The sequence below is a fragment of the Herpailurus yagouaroundi genome, unplaced genomic scaffold (genome assembly GCF_014898765.1).
Source record: "Herpailurus yagouaroundi ecotype Mexico unplaced genomic scaffold, PumYag 428, whole genome shotgun sequence".
NCBI classification, from domain to species: domain Eukaryota; kingdom Metazoa; phylum Chordata; class Mammalia; order Carnivora; family Felidae; genus Herpailurus; species Herpailurus yagouaroundi.
Genome location: NW_024412645.1, coordinates 3,618,611 through 3,641,864, shown reverse-complemented (window position 1 = coordinate 3,641,864; position 23,254 = coordinate 3,618,611). Strand labels below are relative to the sequence as shown.

The window sequence follows — 23,254 nt, the reverse complement described above, 5'->3', positions numbered from 1 at the left end:
GTAACCACAGGGGAAAATGCTAATTTCTTTTAATAATCAAAGAAATGCAAAATAAAGCCATCCTGCAATACCATTTTCCTTCAACTTAATTAGCAAACAAAAAACTTAGGAACCACCCTATACTGAGGAAGTTGCCCCGAAATTGGTAAACACATCACTGGCTGGACATCAAGGAGAAGAGACCGTACAGGAGCGCGATGACAAGAGCCACAAACATGGTCCTGCTCAGACCCCGCAATCCTACTCCGGGGAATATATTCACAGGAAATCACTTGACAAATGCAAAAGCTATTCACATAACAATCTTCACTACAGCATTTATAGATTAGTGGGAAATCAGAAACATCTGAAACAGCCAACACTGGGGGGCTGTGGAAGTACATTTTGGTATATCAACTCGACAGAGGATTATGCAGTCATTAAAAGATAATTATGAAGTCTATGTAGAAAAATGGGGGGAAAAGGTTCTTCCGCTAATAAGTGGAAAAAGCAGAAAACAATGCCGCACGCTCCCTGTGACAACATCTAGGAAGATAAATGTGCGCACATGGACAGGACCTTGAGGGGATTATGCAAAAATGGAAACTGTCGCCTTGTGAGGTGATGGCATTTGAATGATTTTTTTGTTCCAAAATTTCTTGTAATTCTGTCTATAGCTTTTACAGTTGATAACAGCACTTTAAACCACCCTCATAAACTATGCTATAGCTGCTAAGCTATTGTTTCTACAAGCAGTTCAAAATGGGATAGATCATCAATATAAAAAATATAAAGTAGTTCCAAAGGAGGGATATCATCAAAGTAACTTGGCAGGCACCTTTAAGCAGAGCCTGGTTCATCCCAGTGGGGCCTGGGGTGAGGTGGGGCGGGGCGGGGGGGGGGGGGACACTGGAAAGATGGAGAGAATCTAGTACACAAACAGGTTTCTCCTTGCCCTTGGCTTTGAACACACTCTTCCACGACTTAGTGTGTGACTTTTTCAGTGACGACCTAAACCTGCAGAAGTACAAAAACACAAAAACACCAAGCTGGGTTCTTGTTAAACGCCTGAACTGAAAATAGACACGCCGAGAAAGAAAGTTGTCAAAATGCAGCCCCCACAATTTGCTTATCTCTGTGACACATTTCATTCACTCGCTCATGCGCTGGGCCGGGATTTACCGCGTGCTAAGCCTTGTGGGAGGCGGAGGGGGCAGACAGTGAAACCAGACACAAGGCTGCCCTCAGAGAGCACACAGGGTGTATAAGGGGGACAGTCAGGAAACAAATAATGTCAGCACGCATCAGAAACGCTGAGGCGAGGTGGGGAGAGAGGAGCGCATGAGGGCTGCCTTTCTGGCCAACGTCCTCTCCTGCCTGGGGTAGAGGTCTGCCCCTCCATAGGAGTTGCCCAGCCAGCTCTTCGATGTTAACTAGACTCAGGATACTGGATAAATCATTTAGCCTCTCTGAGCTTTTCATAGTTCATCTATAAAGTGAGGAAAATAATCTCGATGCCAATCTTAGAGGCCAGTGGTAAGGATCAGATGAAATAATGTATGTGCAAGGGCACTATAAACTGCAGACTGAAATTCAAATATTAGTAACTGAAATTAGGCTGAAAATAGGCTTCCTGGAAAGGAAATCCTCAAGGTGGTAGAGATTAAACAAACTATGGTTAATTAGTCTGTGCATTTTCTTATGAGTGTAAAATATTTCCCAATTTAAAAATAACCCAATCTATCCCCCAAACCAAGAGCACATTGTATATAATGTATGTTAGCTAACTCAACAATAAATTTTATTAGGAAAAAAAAAAACTCGGTAAATCATGGTCTTCTATATAATGGAATAACATAGTGCCATTAAAGATGGTGAAGGAGGGGTCTGGGGTGCCTGGGTGGCTTATCAGTTAAGTGTCCGACTTCAGCTCAGGTCATGATCTTGAAGTTTGTGGGTTCGAGCCCTGCGTTGGGCTCCATACTGACAGCTCAGAGCCTGGACCCTGCGTTGGATTCCGTGTTTCCCTCTCTCTCTGCCCCTCCCCCATTCGTTCTCTCTCTCTCTCTCTCTCTCTCTCTCTCTCTCTCTCTCTCAAAAATAAACATTAAAACAATTTTTTTAATGGTGAAGTAGGAAAAAACCCTTTTGAGTTTGCCCTAGAACAAATGAAACTTAATTTAAAAAAAAATGGTGGGGCACCTGGGTGGCTCTCCTTGTCTGTCTGACTCTTGATTTTGGCTCAGGTCATGATCCCAGGGTTGTGGGATCAAGCCCCACGGTGGGCTCTTCCCTGAGCGTGGAGCCTGCTTAAGATTCTCATTCTCTCTCTCTTTGCCCCTCTCCCCCATTCACTCTCTCTAAAATAAAATTTAAAAGAAAATGGTGAAGTAGAAGATTATATAACGACATGGAAAAATTACAATGTTAATGGAATATATGGCCACAAAACAGTACATTTTAATGAAAACATTAATGTGTACATGCATGCTTACATTTGTATGTACACATACAGCATAGAATTTATTTAAATGTTAACAGTAATAATCTGGGTGGTGAAATTGCAGGTATTTTTTCATTTTGCTTACCTGTATTTTAAGTGTTTTTTTTTTTTTCCTATGATGAATGCATAACACTTGGCTTAAAAATTACTGAAAGTATTTTTAAAGCTCTGATCCATCGAGCAAAGTAATACTCCTGGGGATTGGGTCAGGTCATTCCCTGCGTTGGAGATGTCACCGGTATCCTTGCTGGAAGGATCAGGTTTTTCAGAACCTGTCTCAAGGTTAGAAACTCTAAGCTAACCAAGAGGCAATACCTTAGCATCACCTAGAACCCCATTAGTGGTGAAAAATTCTTAGTGACAAACATTTCAGTTCTAAAGACCTGAATTTGGCCTGTATCCCTAAACTGCCTTTACGTAAAAAGAAAATTTTTTAGATTTCAAATTGCCGGGAATTCTTCAAGGATATGAATCATTTGCTCCCTCTGTCCTCAGCTTCTGTGTTTCTGAAATGAGAGTGAAAATATCTGCCCAGACAAGAGTCCGTGGGTGGGAACAGAGTCAGAGCTGGGGAGGGCAGCAGAGGTGCCCACATTTCCCTCTGAGCACTTGCTCCCACAGCAAAGCCTTTGCATTGGTCCCTCCCCTCCCCCACAGCTTTTAGATTTCTTTGCAATGGTTTTTAAAGCCAATATGATCATTAGTTGGTTTCCAAGATGATGTTAAGATGTTAAGCCATGTGAGCCCTTCAGAGAAGGCAATGGAAGCGGTGGAGGAAGCTTGAGTGTTTTGCATGCTCCCTGCCACCAAGGACACAGGTCTCCCTTGCTAGTCCCCCCATACACCATCCTCCAGGAAATTGGCTAAGTGTCTGGAAGGCACATGACCATGGAAAAGGCACAGAACTTGAAGTCAGCGGTTGTGTTTTAAAGCACAATGGGAATGGCTCCCATCTTATTTGGCTGGGTACCTTTGAAATAGTCAACTGATGTCTCTGAACCAACCTTCCCTCCTCTTCCTTCCTTCCTTCCTCCCTCCCTCCTTCCCTCCCTTCCTTCCTTTCCCTTTCTTTCCTAACTAAAAACTTTTTGGTATTTTTGTTTTCTTATTTAGGTCAGGTTACACCATCTCAGAGAAATGGTATGAGAATCATAAGAGTGTGTATCAATAAGCTTTGTGACCTGCAGCGTGCTGTCTGAACGCAGTACCAGCGGTATTTAGACAGAGACAGAAAGGAAAGGAATTCTCTGTTTCCTCGCATGGCCTCAAGAGTCTGGCCTAGTTAATAGAGAGCAGTTGGGATGATAATGGCTACCCAGGGTTCAATGAGTTGTGAAAGAAACTGCCTGCTGGTGATGGCAAAATGATCTGACCCCCAGCCAGCTCGCCTGCGCACTCCCCTTCCTCCTCCCCTTCTTCCTCGTCTGCCACTTCCAAGGCTCTATAGAGAATCATCGGAAGAGTCTCAAAAACAGACTTCTGGACATGGGTGAGGGTAAGAGGCGATGGGCCTGGCTGAAATGGGAACTTTATCATCTTGCCCTGTGTCTCTACTGTCGCAGCCTCTGCCAGCCTGGAGAATTCTGAACAGAACGTTACACACTCTTGGCAGCCGTTCTCTTTGTTGAGGCAACATAAAAGCGGCCCTGAGAACTGCCAGCAGAGTGACTGCACATGCTGAGGAGATAATCTGCAGATCCTCCTTCCCTTTCGAGACCACAGCTTGATTTTCCAGGGCCGTCACTCAGATGAAGACTTACAGAGAGCCTGTCAGCAGGGGTGTGCTAGGTGACAACGTGCTGCAGGGGAGGGGGATTAAATGAAGATTAGTGGGGCAGAAGATCCTCACAAAGCCGCGTTCCTACAAGGGCGCGTGGAGAAAGGACACATGCGTATGGGTTTATACATCACCACGGTAGGCCTCTGCCTTGGCATCAGGAATGGTCACTGCCTGGGATTAAGAATACCTACTTCAAAAGCTGTTGGGAGGGCCCAGGAGACGATGCTTAAGACAAGCCAGCACAAGGGCCTGGGACATAGTAAATGCTCAATACAGTCTGCTTTGTATGATTAGCCATGACCAGCTAAGACCAAGGGGTATGGGATGAGCTAAGCAGAATTTCTACTGCAGTTAGAACATTTAGCATTCCAGCAGTGACTTCCATCTGGCTGCCTTTTCTCTTGTGAATTCTCTGGAAGCAGGGCTTCAGCCTGCCTCCACAAACAATGGAGGTGCTCTTCTCACTTACTGAAAATATGATTGCTCTACTTATGAATAGTATGTGATCCAAGTGGGGCTTTAAGAGCTCATCTGTTCTCTCCCACTGCTTTCTAGCGGGGTGGGATCTGTCGCAGCCTAGCTAAAGCCCCAGCTATTCTCAAGGGAAATGGTGAGCTGGGGGAGCCGGAAGAGGCTCTCCCTCAGGCTGACGTTATGAGTGACGTGACCCAGGCCCAGTGAGAGGAAGTGAGGCCATGGCAGAGTGGAGGGAGGGACTCTAAGCGCACGGGCCCTCAGCTGTACCAGCCCATCTGCTTCCAAACAGGAGGCATAAAGGAACTGTTATCAGTCTCCTGGGGGGGGGGGGGGGGTACATGGGACAGCAGCTGTGCTAAGAAGTCCTCCTCTGTTAGAAATACATCTAGAAGTATTCACAGATGAAACGACATAGTGGCTGTGGTATGCTTTAAAAACACTCCAGGAGGGGAGAGAAGTGAGCACGTGTGGGTGGGTGGGTGTGGGTGCATTTATGAAAATAGATGAAAGCAGAGTAGCAAAATGGTGATAACTGGGTTATGGGTATGTGGGGGTTCATTATACCATCCCCCCTACCGTGTGTGGGAGTGTGTGGGGGGGTGTGACAAGTTCCATAACAGAAAGATAAACCAAGTAATCAAGATGTTCAGAGAGATGTGTGCTGGCACATCCTTCTGTAGTTCCTTTTGGGTCAGGAAACTTCCCCATAGCTAAGTCCTGATGTGGATATTCAAGTTCATTTTTTCTGTCTTTGGGACCTCGCGAGAGAAAGAAATCAGCTGGTATACCAGCCTCCATATCCCTTCTCTGGGCTGAGAGGACTGAGAAAACACAGTGCCGTGTCCTGCCGCTGTGATTTATTTATGCTCACAATATTGAGTTTTACCTTGAATTTCAAAAGATCGGCACCCATTATTCCAGCTCATTTGGCTCCCTGACTCCTCTCCCTCTCAAGCCTCCACACAGAGTTTTCCCACAGTGTACCTAAAATGTCCCCAGGCTTGGAGTGGGGAGGAGGGGACAGAGCTGCCTAGTAAACAGATGGCTGGAACCAAAGGCATGAGAGCAAAGTGCTCTGTGTTGGAAATGCAACCAACTGGATGTTTTATCTCATTTTCGGGTTACTATTTATGAGCCTGGAGACCAGCCCATTATTTTTGCCATTGGAGGACAGCAAAGGTACAGAAATCTTTACATGCACTTAATTTCAAAATTAACTTCTCATGTGATTTTAGCCACAAGCATGTTCCTGGTAGGTAAGCTCTTCTGAAAACCAGTGCCTGGCCCTCTACTTGATAATCTCCTTCATGCTTCAAAACAAACCTGTGAGGTCACTATTGTGGTCTCAGAGAAGTTTCAAGAGCTCATTTGGGCCTGTAGGGCTCCAAGTGACAGGCCTGATACTGGGACCTAGGTTCTTCTGACTCAGGAGTCTGTGTTCTCTCACCCGTTGCCCTTCTGGAATGAAGCTGGAATGCCTTCCAGTGAAAGGCGGTCATGATTTTGGACCCACTCGTTCTACATTAATGTTAGGATTCTGTTGTGGCAAACCAATCTTGTGGCAGCTATAAAAGAACAAATTGCTGGTCTGGCTAAATCCATATCTAAAGCAGAGAGGTGTACATCAGAGAACAGGAAATCCTAAGAGGTGTAGGAATGCAGGAGGAGTAGGCAGATGTAATCACTCGTGGGGGCGTCACCTCTGGAGAACTCTTGGGCCACCACAAGTCTCTTCTGCCATCATTTATCTTAATTACATCTGTCTACCTTTTCTATGCAACCCACCAGGCTCTTCCTGTTCCTCCAAAGGGTAAGTGAAGTTAAGGGCCTGTTATCTTCTTTTGCTTCAGCAGCAATTGGGGATGTCTTCTGTGACACTGAGTTCAGGGGCACTTCTGTCCCAGGTGCCAACTGCCCTCCCCTTCTGTTTCAGTTCTGAGGAGCCCACTATAATAAGGTTGAGGAAATCCCTCATACGCCACCTCTCCCTCCCACAGACAGACTCCACTGAAAACTGTCTTTTTCTAACCCCGCTTTCCTGAGGTATAATTGACAAAACTGTATATATTTAAAGGATAGAATGTGATGATTTGATATGCGTATTCACTGTGAAATGATTACCACAATCAAGTTAATTAACACATCCATCACCTTTTTTTGCGGTGTGAATACCTAAAGATCTATTATTCTCTTAGCTACAATAGGTATGACTAACTACAGCCACCGCCCTGTACGTTAGATCCTCAGAATTCATTCATCTGACGACCAAACTTGCAGGAAATACAATGCTGCTGAAAGAGAAACAGAGAGGCCCTATTTGCTCAACCCCTGGCCCCCAAGGCTCTCCTTAGGCTGAACAGAGGCACAGTTTAGTTCCTCTGTCACCCCTCTTGCCACCATCCCAAAGGCGTGTGCTGAATGACAGTGACAAGAAGCCAGCCCGGAGTCCACTGGAGCCCACACTTACTTCACTGCCTTCATACATGGCCCCACTTCCTACTTCCCTCAGAGAGTTAAAACCAAGGCTGCAGGTGAACAGCTCGGAAAATCCCGGGGCCTGTACGGCTGTAAATCCTGAGGCAGTGGGGAAGATTAATTGTACCATGAAGTAGTGGAAGTAATAATTAAACCTATTAAAAAGGAGGTGGCTGGAGAGGGGTGCTCCGGAGATGGATGATGAGGTAGGAAGTGCTAGGCACAGTCATCCCTAACGGCTGTGGCCTGGCCACTGTGAGAGAACTTGGTAGGAAGCCCGGAGCAGAGTGAAAAATACGCTGGGCCTGCCTGGCGCAGCCCCGCCATTAGTCACTGTTTGGAGAAGGCAAAGTGTGCCTGGTTTTCATTCTGAATCACAATAAGAGGAGGGAAGCACCCTCATAAGTTAACAATGCAGAGAATGTTACAGGGAGTTCGTTTCAATACGAAACAAACATTTCTTTTGTTTCAAGGTCTGGGGTTCAATCACTGAAATGCAGAGATAGCTGGTTCTGCTTCTCCCTTGAGCTGAGCCATAGAAAACTGGGCCAGTCCCACCTCCCGGGAGCACCTGCAGAGTCCCTCTGGCCTGCAGAGTAGAGGGCACACCAGTGACAATGGCATTTACAGACTTTGCGCGGACCCGGTACCAACCCAGCCGTTCCTGCCCCATGCTCCTTATGTATGGTACACCAGCCAAAGAAGCAGCCCCACTGGCCCTTTGGCTCAGTCCCACCCTACCTGGTATGCCTGACTTTCCCATCGCATTTGCTTGGTTTGAACTGCCTTTCTCCCCTCATCTGTGGTAGACTCTATAATGTTCCTCCTCCGGTTCTCTTCTACACCCAGATGTGTATTTCCTACTCAGAAGAACTCAGGCATGGCCAAGGGACTTGTTTTGCCCAATGGATGTGAGTGGAAGCGATTTGTTCCTTCCAGACAGAAGCACTTAAGAGCTGGAGTACGATATTCCATGCTCTCTCTTCCCCTGCCTGCCTGACTGCCGAAGCTACGTGTTCCAGATGGCGCTGCTGCTATTGGAAGATGGAGCCATGGCAGGCCCGGATTCGTGAGGAGTATCCGAGTGTTACATGAACCTGTGGTAGCCTGGGTGTGAACAGAATACTCTGTTGTTTTGGACCACTGAGATTTGTGGGCTGTTGTTACTGCACCAGACCCTAGCACATCCTCATGGACGTACCATCCAATATCAACCCTCCAAGCCCTTGTCATAACCTACAGTTTCAAACTGTCCGTGTCAGGGGAAAGATACCTACTAACAGAAGTTTCCTGAAGGGATTCTGAGTCATCCATTCCTCTGGATGTCCTGAACTCTAGCCCTGAATCAAGCGAGACCACTGAAATCTATAACTTGAACAAATGACCGTGAACCCACACTGAACAGGCTTCAGTGAATTGAGGTTTAATCTTAACACCCTAGGCTTAGTTGATTTTTTCTTCAAATTTGTTATTAGAAAAAGCACACTGAAATCTATTATAATCTTTGCTGCTAAAATTTTAGCTATACTATACATTTTGTTACCATAATCCCATATATAAAAATGTCTCGAGGGGCGCCTGGGTGGCGCAGTCGGTTAAGCGTCCGACTTCAGCCAGGTCACGATCTCGCGGTCCGTGAGTTCGAGCCCCGCGTCGGGCTCTGGGCTGATGGCTCAGAGCCTGGAGCCTGTTTCCGATTCTGTGTCTCCCTCTCTCTCTGCCCCTCGCCCGTTCATGCTCTGTCTCTCTCTGTCCCAAAAATAAATAAACGTTGAAAAAAAAAATTTAAAAAATGTCTCGAGAAATTTCTTTTAGAATTCAGCTTTCCTGAGGAATTCTATGCTCCCATCTTTTGGGTTCATAAGAATTATGTGTTTTTCTTTTTGCTTTGGCCACAAGGAAGTTCTCACCTAGATATGAAATGCTAACAATAAGAACCATGTTAGCCTGTAGAGACTAACACTGTCTCGTGCCCTTAGGAAAGTAACTACTTTTCCTGGCCTCCTGTTTTCACCTCTCTCAGATGATGATTATGAAGATCAAATAAAACAGTGAATGCCAAGGTGTAATACTCCATTTTCTAGGGGCTGATATTATTTCAAACAGCTTCAGTTACCCCCGTCCTTGATCTTACAAATAACAAAATCAAAATATGCCACTCCCTACACCATTATATTACTGTAGAGTGTAATTCGCTCTAAGTCTTAGATGCCATCTTATTTCCAAGGCAAGCACACCAAAGGGAAGTTGATAACAGCTTCTCTCATCCAAGAAGAACACAAAGTTATGGGCTCTTGAGAATATTATAGCCAAGCTCTGCATGTGACATGAGAATGGGGCCCATTTCCTTAAGAGTCTCTGTCTGTGTATATAGGAGAGGAGACTCCTCCCACCCCCAAGGACATTTGAAAATGAGATGGGGCATTTTTGGTTGTCACAATATCTGGGAGCCCACACTGTCGGGTTGGGGGTGGGGCCAGAGGGACCAGACAGCCTGCACCATGTGGGAGAAGTCCTGCACAATAAAGAACATCACACCCTCAAATGTCAATACACCACAGTGAGAAACACTGGATACTCTGAGGTGATTTTATACCCTGGCACTAATTAATAATCTGAAAAAAAAACCAAAGACAACTTCTGTCCTGTCATCCAGCTGAAGTTGTTAAAATAAATCATCAAAATTAATTATTTGGGAAGTATTTTGGCTGGCATCCAATAATTTAAGCAAAACACTGAGAAACTAGGAACCTTAATTCTAAAATCTGGCTTACTGGCTGAATCTTAATGTTAAAATCTGGCTTACTGACTGACTGCCTTCACCAGTTTCTTACCCATGAAATATAATTCACTAGGAAGATAAATTAAAAGATACCTACAGGGGTGCCTGGCTCCCTGAGTCGGAAGAGTGTGTTGACTCCTGATCTCAGAGTCATGCGTTCAAGCCCCACATTGGGTGTAGAGATATTTAAATAAAAACATTAAAAATTTAAAAAAAAGAGACACCTATAATGGGGCTTCTTTCCAATTTCATTATGATAACTAATAAGGGAGAGGGGAACCTTCCTAAATCATAAAAATAGTAGTAGCACTAATAATAGTGACAATAATACACAAAATTCTCCTTTGTGAGCTGATTGAATTCCTGACACCAAGAACCAACTGTGTGGACTCCCAAAGATGCATTTCCAGCTCGGACTTCTCTCTGAAATGTTAGTCTCCTAAATCTGTCTACTGGATGGACCTCAAGTAACCTAAAACTCAATGTTTCCAAAGCTGTTTGTTGAATTGTTGAGCAGAATCCAATGAAACACTTCATGGCACTTGTCAGTTTTCAAAGTCCTTGGGCCTCCATTAACTTCTTTGACTCTAGAACAAAGGCAGGGTTGGGGGGGGAGGGGTTCTGCTTTTGAAGACACTCACAAAAGCCACAGGGCCGCTAAGTTACAGAGCTAGGACCTGAACCCAGGCTCAATGCCTCCCCCTACCCCCGCCCAGCACCTTCCCCCTGAATTATTTTGCCCCTTTGAGAGTCTGAGGCAGCAAGTGCTGCAGAATTCAGCTGTGCAATCTGGGGTGAGGACAAAGCCCATCCCCCAGGAATGCGCCATTCCGTCGGCCCAGAGAGGACAAGAAGATGGCACAGTGTGCCCAGACCAACAGGGAGCCCTGGAAACAGACAGGGAAAGGGAGGAGCAGCAGAAGAGCTGGCCAAAAGAACAGCCCTTCAAAAATGATTTCACTTTGCAAATTCAATTGCAAAGACAGATGGATTTTCCAGCCAGGCTGGAGAGCAAATTATAAAATCTGCTTTCCCAAGGCAATCGGGTCTGAAAAGCTTCATTTTAAAAATTCACACTGGATAGAAAACTCAAACTCTATGATTGTGTGAAGTGTTCTAGCTAGATTAAGCATAATGCTATCAAAACAAGTGATTCATATATTCTGCTCATTTTTCTATTAGTACATGGGCTTTTGGTGAGGGCAATTTCAAAAACATGGAAAAGAGCAAGATGGGATTAAAACTGTGAATCCATTTACTGCTTTCAGTTTTCCTTCTCTTTCTGCTTAATTGAGAGGGATTTACTTAGGAAATTAGAGGCTCCTGAGGCTGGCTCACTCATGCATAACACAGAGATGATATTTAAACATGTACTAGAAAGCTCTTGTGAACTGCTTTAAATCTGAAGTCCCATTTACCTCCTTTATTCAAGTTGTAGACTCACGAGATAAGGGGAACCTGTAGAAACCACCGGAACTCGGGCTTCCCAGAACATTTGTTAGTTCTTGACATATCTCAACCTCGCTACGTTAGGAAGGGGTGGGTCCCTGTCTGTGCATCTGGCCAGATCAGTCAGCTGTCCATCTACACTCTTACCTCTGGCCAACCACTTCTTCCACCTACATACAAATAAAAGAACCACCTAACCTCTTCTCCTCTGATTATATACAGGAACATTAATGCAGAATACAATTAGTGTCAAGAGCCAGAGCAGACAATTTTAAAGCTTCTGTGGCTTTCTTTTTGTCCTTTTGGTGTGCATATTTTTACATTACTGGGATTCCATAATGATCAAAATTGAACATAATAATCTCAAGTATATTTTTTCAATTATACAAATAATACATGTCAAAAAAAGGCTTCCAGAAGACAGCAAAGTTTGGCTCAGCCAACACTCATTTTCAACTTCTTGCTTCCTCTAGCTGTCCCTGGCTGTGGGGCTGGGAAGCTTTCCCAGTCTCCCTTGCAGTTAGGGAGACACTATCATGGTCAGTAGACAAAATCAGGAGTGTCCTGGCATTTTAGAAAAGCAATCGCTTCTCTGAAATAAATAAAAGGATACTGAAGCAATTGGCTCAGCATCCCTTGCTTCTACTGACTTGAACAAGTCATGATGCCTGGAACTTCAGCAGCCACCATGTGACCATGAAGCATAAGGTACTAGCCTGAGTACAAGGCCAAAAGAATTAGTTGCAGAGTAATAGCCCCTGTTATTCTTACCCTCTGAACCAATGTCAGATACCTCACACTGTGTTGTGAGAAAAATAAGCCCCTGTTGGCTTCAGGCATTTAAATAAGATTTCCTATTTCTCAGCCAACGGATTACTGTTACCATATTCAATGTCAGAAATATGAAATACAGAAGAGCTCTCTCCTACTTGGTGACTGTCTGAAATAATCATTGCTAACATTCTAATATGGTTCCTGACAATCTGTTTTGGTGTTGGTTTCCATTGTTTTGGTTATATTATCAAGATCATATTACATGTGCTGATTTTTAAAGATAATGAAAACAAAGCCAGGTCCTTCCTTAAAGGAAGATAGTAATAAAAAGAATTTTGATGACAGGTATCTGCCAACAGGTCTTTGTTTAAAATTAGGTCATTTGACGGGGCACCTGGGTGGCTCAGTTGGTTAAGCGTCCAACTTCGGCTCAGGTCATGATCTCTCGCTCTGTGAGTTCCAGCCCCGTATCGGGCTCTGTGCTGACAGCTTAGAGCCTGGAGCCTGCTTCAGATTCTGTGTCTCCCTCTCTCTCTGGCCCTCCTCCATTCATGCTCTGTCTCTCTCTGTGTCAAAAACAAATAAACGTTAAAAAAAATTTTTTTTTTTAAATAAAATTAGGTCATTTGATATGAATTTAAAGGATGTAGACAATCATCATTTCTCATTTCTTGGTAATGAAAATGACCATTTCTCTAAGCTCTGCTTTGTAGAATAAAAGAATGCTTTCAGTTCAGTAACCCTTCTGACAGTGTTTTGACAATGTAAAAGTAACTATGCTTTTTTTTTTTTTTTTTTTTTTTACTTAAAAGAAAGAGAGAATGCGAGTGAGCATGAGCAGGGGAGAGGGGCGTGGCAGGGGGGAGAGAGATAAGGAGAGGGAGAGAGGGAGGGAGGGAGGGAGGGAGGGGGAGAGAGAGAGAGAGAGAGAGAGCAAGAGAGAATCCCAAACAGGCTTCATGCTCAGTGCAGAGCTTGATCTCATGAACCATGTGGTCATGACCTGAGCCAAAATCAAGAGTTGGATGCTCAACCAGGTGCTGGGCCAGAAGTATATCAATTATGGCTTTCAGGGATATCATACTGTACAAGAGACTCCATTCGAGACCTGAGGTGAAGGATGTGGCAAAAGAAACACATTTTCTGGTATCAGTCAAGGAGCCAAAGAAGGGCAGTTGACAGGAACGTGGCAGGTTCAAACTTCTCTTGGTAGACATCAACCAACTACAATGTGGGAGCAAGATGGGAAAAAGAAGACCCTCAAGTCCTAGGCTAATATCTCCTAATTCTTGTCTTTGTCTCTGTATTCTAGCAGAGCTAGAATATTCCACTTCACTGATTAGGTTTCCCACTATATCCGTTATGCCCAGTTCCACCTTTATTATGGGTTTTATATGGCTAGGCTCCTTGCAATTCTTCCTTCTTTTTTTAAAAAACGTTGATTTATTTATTTTGAGGGGGGAAGGGCAGGGAAAGAGGTAGGTAGAGAATCCCAAGCAGGCTCCACACTGTCAGCACAGAGCCTGATGCAGGGGCTCGATCCCACAAATTGTGAGATCATGACCAGAGCAGAAACCAAGTCAGAGGTGTAACCGACTGAGCTACCCAGGAACCCCTGCAATTCTTCCTTCTATAACCCGTCTTCTTTTCCAGCTGCTCCTTGTCCCCCATATCAACCTGTGTTCTCCTTATGATTTCCTATCCTGTTTTGTGTCTTTTTGCATCTACCAAGGATGCCAAACTGGTATAAACTTTTCTCTTAGTTCCTACAGTAGACAATTTTTAAAGCTCTACTTACCTTCTGAAAATCAAGGTTGCCTCTGTCTTATTCTTTAGAAATTTTTCATTTATCTCTATTTTTTTTTTTTCTGTCTGACCTTCAAATAAGGCAAGCTGTATCTAATATTTACTCGTAAATAAAGTACGTGGTTTGTGCTCCAATGGGATTTGGCCCCATTCTCCATGTGTTTGGGCGCTGGCCAAATCCTGGTCTCGGATCTATAGTTAGATGACAGAAGAATGATAAATACAGTGTCTAGAGCAATCCTGGTATATAGTAATAGCCACTTAAATAGCTAAAATTACTGAGAACTTACTATGTGCCAGGCACCATTCTAAGTATTTTATATGTGTTGATGTAATTTTCACAAGAGCATATGAGTTAAGTACTATAATTATCCTCACTTTCCAGATGAGTCAGATAGGTTAAGGAATTTTTGCTCAAGGTCATACAATGAGAAAGTAACAAGCTGGGATTAGAACTCGGGCAGTCTGATTCTAAAGTCCAAGCTCTTTTTTCTTTTAAATTTATTTATTTATTTTGAGCGGGGGGAGGGCAGCGAGAGAGGGAGAGAGAATCCCAAGCAGGCTCCACACTGTCAGCAAGGAGCCTGAACCGTGAGAGCATGACCTGAGCCGAAATCAAGAGCTGGCTGCTTAACAAACTGAGCCATCCAGGCATCCCTAAAATTCAAGCTCTTAACCATTATATTTGATAGCATTTAATGGTACCAGGGCAATAAACCAATGCTTCTGTGGGCAGGATATGCAGGTAGAAAATGGAAAACTGGGGGGGAAACCACTACCTATGCTTAGTGGCTTCTAAATCATCTCTAGATTGCTCACCTGAGATAAAGTCATGGGTCTTCAGTTGTGTCAGGTTTTCATTTCATCAACTTGCCACGGGGGTGGGGGAAGGTGACCCTTTAGGACAAAGTCCTACGGGTTCTCTAATACTGAGAAGACGGATCCGAAACTGGATGGATTCTAAAATGCATATCCAGCCTCACCTTCCACGTCTCACAATGTGAACCCTCCACCCCAGCTAGCTCTCCTCTGTGTTCTTCAAAGGAGTGAACTGAATACATTGCACACCCTAGAGAAATAATAACAGTGGCAATTATGATGACTGAGTGTTACATAGATCTTGCCTCCAAAGAGCTCACTATGCTCTCATCTCTGTCTTCCCTTTATCTTTATAGTATTACTCGGAGGGATGCAAGGTTATTAATCATTCATTTTCCAGATGGAGAAATTGAAGTACAAAGAAGGGGAGCAACCTACTCAAAATCAGACAGCTGGTGACGGTTAGTATGTACCTGTTTCCTATCTCATCTCTTTAGGCTCGGGTCCTGAGAGCCCTCCAGAGTGCAAAATAACTTGATTTATTAATCTCTGTTGGCCTGGACATAATTCGCTAAACTGCCTTTATCGTTCTTTCGGCAAACATTTACCGTAGTGCCACAGTGGGTCTCAGGGATAAGAGATGATGAACACGAGGTGCCTGCTCACAACCTGGATGGGGAAGCACGATCACAACACAGGGTAGTATGGGAATGAAGATGCCTGCAAACGAAACACAGAGCCTCCAAGCACTGCCAGGTGCTCGTCATGATGTCCACTGATGCTGCCCAAGTCTCTCTCTCTATTTTTTTTATTTAAAAAATTTTTTTATGTTTATTTATTTTTGAGAGAGACAGAGTGTGAGGGGGGAGGGGCAGAGAGAGGGAGACACAGAATCCGAAGCAGGCTCCAGGCTCTGAGCTGTCAGCACAGAGCCCGACATGGGGCTCGAACCCACGGACTCCAAGATCATGACCTGATCTCCTGCTCAAGTCTCTTCTAAAGTGGGGGACAAAAGAATAAAAAATGCTTTCATAGGGCACCTGGGTGGCTCAGTCAGTTAAGCATCAGTCTCTTGATTTTGGCTCAGGTACATACTCTTGTGGTTTGTAGATTCGAGCCAGCTCTGTGTCCAGCTCTGTGCTGACAATATGGAGCTTGCTTGGGATTCTTTCTCTCTCCCTCTTTCCCTGTCCCTCCCCCACTTTCTCTCTTTCTCTCTCTCTCTCTCTCTCTCTCTCTCTCAATAAATATTTAAAAAAGTGCTTTCACACCTTGAACTTTGGTAATGCAAAATAGTACAGATCAATAATGTGTTAGCCTACTGGGAGGATTTGTATTTCCTTTTAATATGGGCTTATCTGGGGGTGCCTGGGTGGCTCAGTCGGTTAAGCATCCGACTTCAGCTCAGGTCATGATCTCACGGTCTGTGAGTTTGAGCCCCATGTTGGGCTCTGTGTTGACAGCTCAGAGCCTGGAGCCTGCTTCCAATTCTGTGTCTCCCTCTCTCTCTGCCCTCCCCTGCTCATGCTCTGTCTTTCTCTGTCTCAAAAATAAATAAAAACATTAAAAAAATATTTTTAATATGGGCTTATCTGCAATAGTTCAAAAAGGTCTGTTTGAAAAAATGATTATCACCAATCATTAAGACATGTTAATTGGCTTAATGGTGATTTTTTAAAACAATCATTAATGAAATTTATTTGGCATAAAAATGAATTCATAAGTAATACACAAATACTTTAAACATACCGATCCATTAAATTTTTTTAAATGTTGCATAGCTCATTACAAAAAACTGGGTAAGAAACAAAAGGATGAGTTTTCTCTTATGAGGCATCTGCATAAATTAGGTGAAAAAAAAAAAATACCACACTTGGGGCTTAGAGACTGCACATACCCGTCTACAATTCTTAGGGGGTCTGGGGAAATGGAAATTAAAAAGCAGCAAAGTCACTACATTCTCTGTTACTGAAAGACACTGCATCCCTGAGGCAGAAAGCAACACACAAAACAAGAAAGAATACTTTGTCCTAGAGCGGACTGGAGAGGAAAGGAGAGAAAGAGAGTGAATCTGGCTCTCCGGACAGGCAGATGTGAAATGATTCACGGTAGCATTGAGTGGTTTCTACACTGACCAGAGTCCCCCAGTTTCTGAATGAACAACCCATCCTGATAACAGTTCCTAAACGACAAGCTGCCAGGTGTTGCCAGTGAAGGACAAGCATCGCTTCCCCAAAGAATAAGCATGGTCTTTCCTTAATGTAATCTAATTGTGAAATTATTTAATCTAATTATTAGGCTGGACATATCATGCAAGTTGATCAAAATCGCAAATGTAACTATAGTTGGCTTGATGATAGGGTACTACGGGCTTCCAGTGTTTTGTAACCCAACGTTGGGCAGGAGTTCCAGCCTCTCCTGGTATGTGAGGTTAATCCATGTTCCCTATTCCTCTTCATGTCCTGCTTTCTACAATAGTTCATTCAAATACAGAGTGACTCCAATCTAAGCAGGTGCAAAGACAGTATCTCCACAAAAATAATGGTAGTTCTTGAGATCTGTTGGCCTTTAGAGTCACTCTCTAGTCTGTACTATATAAATGTAGATCGAAAATGGAAAGGTCTATGCCTTACCCTTCTAGTGGGAAGGGCTGCCATTATGTAAATACAGGGTCATAGCAAAGTAATCATCTAGTTTTGTGTTTTCCATACCTTGCTCCACAGAGCAGCTGTGTCCCATGAGAGGCCAACAGATGTCCTGAGACACATGTGTCTTCTGTGGTCGACTGTATACGAAGCACTGGATTAAACGAAGTTAATATAGGACTTCTCAGCGCCTTTCAGATGCTAATAGCTGCAGGATGAATTTCCTGGAGGGGGATCTACTATCCCAAATAATTTCATCACAGAAAGATAGCTTTTACCCACATCTCCCAGAAGAGGGACTCCATAGAACAGTTTGTGATCTAGCCAGTTTTTAAAAATATTCTAATAAAGTAAAACATCTATTGTTCAGATAGATTCTTAAAAAGTTTGATATGACTATATTCATTACAAAGTTAAGCCCTATTAAAAACACATGTTACTGACACGAAGAACCAAGGGGTCACCAGGCCTGGGAGACACAGGTAACTTTTCTCTACGCTGGGCTGACAAACAGTCTGTCGAAGTTGGAATCAGTCATTTTGCTGAAATTTTGATATATGAGAGCATCTACAGCTGAGGGTCTCTAAGAAGCATAACTGTATTATTTCACTGAGTGTAGAGATAACAGCCTAAGGAACACAGCATTACACCTTTCCCAATGTGGGGATTTTAAATACCTTTTAAAGTAGAAAATGGTAGCAAGATCAAGAGTTGGATGCTTAACTCATTGAGCCACCCAGGCGCCCCTAATATATTGTTAAGTAAAATGTATTATTAAAATGAATCTCACTTTTTTTTTTTACCTTTTAAAAATGTGACTCACATTTAAATTACAAATGTGGCTGCCATTATCTATTGGGCTTTGCTGCTCTAGCCGTTTGTCTACCCTTCGAGACTGTGAGCTCTGTGAGTCAGATGACCTTACCTTCTTCATTCTTAGAGTTCAGTGTCTGGCTCACATCAAAGCCACCAAAAGTCTTTGTTGAACTAACCTGAATTCCCAGGGATAGACTCTATAGCATTAGACTCTCCTTCTTATTAAAAAGTGTGGCACAGAGAAAACCACATGGGCTGTTTGACATTATTTTGAGTTGAATCGAAGCTCCAGCAAATTGTTTACTTTCTCTGAACCTCAGTTTGCTCACCTGAGAAGCGGGCTAAGGTGGGGACTAAATGAAATACTTATATAAAGCACATAGCCAGATCCCATCACCAAATGATGGAGGATTATAATTTTGCCCTTTTAAACATTTCTGTGCCTAATACTTGAGACCCACTTGCAGACTTACCAGATTTTAAGTAAGGGTGATTGGAGCTGAGGGCCAGGCTGTGTAAGGAGTAAGATAAGAGAACTGTGCTCATCATAAAAATAACAGAAGGTATCTATCTGCCTTTAGACATTTAGCTGTATCTCCATGGACGCAGTCAATTTTTCTTTCCCCGGACACAATGCGATTGTTGTGTTTAACAATGCATGAAATGTTTTAGGTATTTATGCCACTGCTCTGTCAGCCACCTCAAAGTCTACTCATACAACAAGTAAACCGAGGCAGGTGAGCTGTTCCTGATGGAGGAACTGTCAACAGTGCCAAACAGACATTTAGTCTGTCTGTAAATCAGTGGGTCTCAACCTTGAAGGGCACAGTAGAGTCATATGGGGAGCTTTTAAAAATCTCAGACTGCAGACCAATTAAATCAGAACCTCTGAGGGTGAGTGCTATGGTCTGAGTGCTTATATTCCTGTGATATTTATATATTGAAACCCTAACCTCCAAAGGTGATGGTATTAGTAGGTGGGCCTTTGGGAGATGATTAGGTCATGAGGGTGGAGCCCTCATGAACGGGAGGTGTGCCTTATAAGAGAGGCTCCAGAGATATCCCCAGCCCCTTCTGCCATGACCGGGGAGAAAATCACCCAACCACACACAACCATGCCAGCACCCTCATCTCAGACTTTTTTTTTAAGATTTTATTTTTAAGTAATCTCTACACCCAATGTGGGGCTCAAATTTACAACCCTGAGATCAAGAGTCGCATGATCCACCAACTGAGCCAGCCAGGCGCCCCACCCCTCAACTCCCAGTTCCATCCTCCAGAGCAGTAAATTTCTGTTTTTAAGCTACTGCATCTGTGGTATTTTGTTCTAGCAGCTCGAACGCACTAAGACAGTGGAGTGGGCATCCGTGTTCTGTAATGTCCCCCAGGCAGTCCAAAATGCAGCCAAGGCTGAAGTCCGCTGTAGTATTCCCTTCTTATTCTAGCATGTTCTTGAACACTAGCAAAGAGCAGGGGCTCTGAGATCAGGGAACTACGCAGGCTCAGGCTCTAGCGTTTCTTGGCTGTGTGATCTTGGGTGGCTCACTTACCCTCTTGAGCTTCGTCTTCCTCAACTGTAACATGAGGCTAATAACCCCTTCCTCATGAGGTGTGGTGAGGGTAAATGGGTCTCATCACCTATGCAGAGTGAATGGTGTATAGCGGGGGCTTAAGGAATGGCTGTTGCCATCATCATTATTTCCCTCACCTCAGGGGAAGTGATTCCTGTATGTGGTGAGGTCAATATCACTTTCTCCTATGTTCATGCTATGCTGGCAGGGGAGTGATACACATAAAAGTACTTTGCAGACCAAGGCTTCTCAAACCCTAATGTGCATGAGAATCACAGGGGACCTTGTTAACATACAGAAGCTGATTTCCTAAGTCTGAGGTGGGGCTGAGGGGCTGCATTTCTAATAAGTTCCCAGGAGATGAGATGCTACTGATCCGTGGGCCACACTTTGAGTACCAAGACTGTAAATGGGACAGCTCTTTACAGAAGTGAAACATCACTACTATTTCCTTAACGTACCTTTGGGAAATATCATCATATACCTACACTCTTGAATCTTCAAAATGTTTCTTTGAGAGGCTTTATAGCAAGTTTAACACCTATAAAGAAACTAGTCTAAATCAGAGATCTTATATGAAAACTTTAAAGGTTTAAGCTCGTTGGTTTCCCTTTTTGCTATTAGTCAACATCTGATTCAACTTAAGGCACGCAAATCTGGATCACAAGAGTGTGGAAAACACCCTTGCCCTTCTTTCCCCCAAGAATTAAAGATATTTCTCCCTTTGTTTGCTTCTGAGGAAAAGCAGAAGATACAGTAGTAACTCCAAGGAGCTTTGGGATTCTCCCACGCCTTGTGGAAAACAACAATAAGCTGCCTCTTTGATGCTTCAGAAACCTCCCTCATTTTGTCTTCATAATGACAATGGTGTGTCCCAACGCCCATAGTTCTGTTCTAGCATAATAATCTTACATTAAAATAATCTGTGTGCTCCCTATCACAATGATAGTGGAATTTTTGTTTTATACATATGGACCCAGCTTTACATAGAAACGTCCTCAAAAAATTGTGCATAAGAAACTTCTGGGTAAATCAAACACTATTTTAGATGCGGAAAAACAGCTGGCTAGTTAAGGTGTCCACGTAAAATAATTTTGAAAACCACCCTTGAAAATCTACTCTGGCTTTTGGAAAATTTGGACTTCCGTTTTGCTACACAAGTGGAGCAACTCACCTCCACCAGTGATCACTTCTACAGAGGTTCCCCCAGCCCTATCGATTCTGTTTTCTTGCTTTTTGGGGGGAATACAACTTTATCTGTCACCACAGAGGAGTAGGCATTTGGTGGTTTGGGATAACAACTACAATGGCCAGGATGCCCAACAAACATGCACTGGTGATGCCTGCTATGTAAGTATATAACTCAGGGCCAGGTGCTGGAGGTGTTCAGGCAAGCGTCCGACTTCGGCTCAGGTCATGATTCACAGTCTGTGAGTTCAAGCCCCACTTTGGGGCTCAGAGCCTGGAGCCTGCTCCGGATTCTGTGTCTCCCTCTCTCTCTCTGCCCCTTCCCCATGCATGCCCTGCCCCTGTTTCTCAAAAATAATAAAGGTTAAAAAATTTTAAAAAAGATTTATCAGATAATTGGGTATTATGTTGAGAGGCTTCGTTCTGTTTCTAAGGTTAAAAAAAAAGCTTCTTCAAGGTAAATATCTTTTGGCTAAAGACCAGTTCCTTGATCAATTTTATGAGATTTGTATATCTACCATGTACCAACTCTCTGACCTTGAGTAACACCTCTCTAAGCCTCAGTTTCCATATCCATAAAATGGTCATAACACCTACTACAAAGGCTTATTCTAAGGATTAAGTGAGATGCACATTAAGGGCTTAGCACAGTGCCTGGTATGGAATCAATGCTCAATAAATGGTAGCTATGATAATTTTTATTATATGGCACTGAATATTCAATTGGTTGTTATGATTATTTTCTTCTGTCCCTGGACTAATCCCTAAAACAGCACTGGGGGAAGACACCACTCATTAGAAAGATTGAGAAATCTGGATTTCAGAAAATTGTGGCCATTATGCAAAGTAAGCTACAGACAGACCACTAATGCTATGACATCTCCGTGACCACTGTCTCCAAGGTCACACTCTAGGGAAAAGGAAAAATGTTCACCTATATGCAACTAAAAAAAAAAAAAATAGAAAAGAAGAGAATGAGGAGATACTAAAAATCAACTGCAGAAGTCCTTGGATATCAATGTGTGAATGCTTCCAATGTATATCCTTTGAGGGTGGGGAGGTAGAATCCATCAGGTGCTATCACGTTTGTTGCTCCTTAAAATTACATATTTTAATAAGGCGGCCCTTTTGAGACGGAATAGAGAGAGAGGCATTGGTGGCCACTCATCCAGTCATCTCCATATCCATCATAAACAAAACTCTCAGCCTGGTGACTTCAATAGGATCTGCAATATAGCACTGAAACATACAGCCATGTGTTTTTCTCTTGGCTTCACCATGAATCTGTTGTGTGAGCTCAGACTAGCCACAGATCTCCCCCCAAATAAGTTTTCTTATCAGCAACACGGAGGAGTTAGACTAAATAATATTTTATTAAAAGCTTTTCAATTCTGACATTTCATGGTGCTGAGATCCTTTTAATACTAAAATACGCTAATATTCTGATTTTCTCACAGGTCTCTTACAGTGTCTGGAAGCACCCCACTAACAGCTTGATTCAGGTGATGAGTGAACAGTACCAAAGGGCAGAAGCCACCTCAAATTCTTCAGCAAATACAAATGCAGTAAACTAGGGGCGCCTGGGTGGCTCAGTCGGTTAAGTGTCCGACTTCAGCTCAGGTCATGATCTCATGGTCCGTGAGTTCGAGCCCCACGTCGGGCTCTGTGCTGACAGCTCAGAGCCTGGAGCCTGCTTCCGATTCTGTGTCTCCCTCTCTCTCTGACCCTCCCCCGTTCATGCTCTGTCTCTCTCTGTCTCAAAAATAAATAAACATTTAAAAAAAATGCAGTAAACTATAGAATATGCCAGTGGCTTTTGCAAATGCCTCCAAGTGCTTCTGGAAGTCAAGTAGGTTGAAGAATTAGAAGAGTTCACCAGTTTGGGCATCCAGATTTGGCATTCTGAGACCATATGAGCAAAATCAGTTGTTTCTTGAGGGTTCAGAATGGTAACCAGGATTTTGACAAGAGCAAAAAAGCACTGTTCTCAACCCCAGCCCTGACTCTGGCTGGCTCAGTGATCTTTTTTTTTTTTTTTTCTTTTTAAATCTTTTACTTTGAAATAATTACACTTCCACAGAAAGTTGGAAAGACAGTATGGAGACTTTATTTTCTGGAATCAATACCTAGGAGGGAATTTCTGGGTCATATGGTAAGTCAATATCCTTCAGGGTGGCTTTACCATTTTGC

The 23,254-nt window shown here is 43.5% G+C and overlaps 1 protein-coding gene across 4 annotated transcripts in view; it reads right to left on the bottom strand.

Annotated features, from left to right (window-relative positions):
- Window positions 1–23,254, bottom strand: part of TTC28 (tetratricopeptide repeat domain 28) — a 632,666-nt gene that overhangs the window by 118,515 nt on the left and 490,897 nt on the right. The window lies entirely within an intron of this gene.